The sequence below is a fragment of the Castor canadensis genome, chromosome 12 (assembly GCF_047511655.1).
Source record: "Castor canadensis chromosome 12, mCasCan1.hap1v2, whole genome shotgun sequence".
In the NCBI taxonomy this organism is placed as follows: domain Eukaryota; kingdom Metazoa; phylum Chordata; class Mammalia; order Rodentia; family Castoridae; genus Castor; species Castor canadensis.
In genome coordinates, this window is record NC_133397.1 from 5210873 (window position 1) to 5211794 (window position 922).

At 47.4% G+C, this 922-nt stretch overlaps 1 non-coding gene across 1 annotated transcript; it reads right to left on the bottom strand.

Annotated features, from left to right (window-relative positions):
- Positions 1-783: 783 nt before the first annotated feature.
- LOC141415249 (small nucleolar RNA SNORA66) lies at positions 784-922 on the bottom strand. The gene has a single exon (XR_012440246.1). It is a non-coding gene; the product is annotated as a small nucleolar RNA SNORA66 (small nucleolar RNA).

Here is a 922-nt window from a genome sequence, read left to right on the forward strand (position 1 = left end):
GGCACAGGGAGAAAGATGGTAGACCAGGCTGGCATGGAAAAAAATTCAAGACCCTACCTGAAAAATACCTAAAGCAAAAACAGGCTTGGGGAGTGGCTCAAGTGGTGGAATGCCTGCCTAGTGAACATCAAGCCCTGAGTTCAAACCCCAGTACCTCAAATAAAAGAGGGAAATAGTGAGACACGTGCCCTGCTATTTCTTCTCTCCAGGCTTTTCTCTGAAACAGAGAATGTTGACTTAGTGCGAGGACCTGAGGGCAGGTAAAGCTCTTGTCCACCCCCTTCATGGGAGCTGCCCCTTCCCTGAGTCAGCCTGGACCCTGGTCATGCCCAAACCAACGGGACTTTTACTGTGATTAAGCACAGGAGCCTTGACACTGAACATACCCTGAGGTCTGTGAGTCCCAGAGAGGCAACACCAATGGCCAAGGACTAAAAGCTGGCCATAATAGTGACCGTAGCAGGGGTCAGATGACATATGGCATAGGCTGGCAGCAAGTCATACTGGCAGGGGCAGAATGGAAGACAGTACCCAAGAAATCCAAAGACTAAGGAGACCCTAGCAAAGGCCAAGTTAGTCAAGAAGGGCTACCAAGCTTGAATTTCAACACCCTATGTCAGCTCACTCAGCTGGAGAGAGAACAACATGACCCATTTCCATCATGCAAGGACTCTAAATGACTTTGCTCACATCAGGTGCCAAGCTGCCATCTGGGAGAGAAGCCTGTGTTGGCCTTTGAAGACTCTCTTTTTTTTCTTTCTTTTTTAAAAATTTTATTACTTGTGCTGTACTAGGATAGAATGGGCTGCCTCAGTAGCTTCTGAGGCTAATACATTCCTATTGCCACAACTACTTTAGCAAACCTGGTTCCCTTAGCTTCTGCCACATCAGGCAGAGGAAGACTCTCTTTTTAAGATTGTTA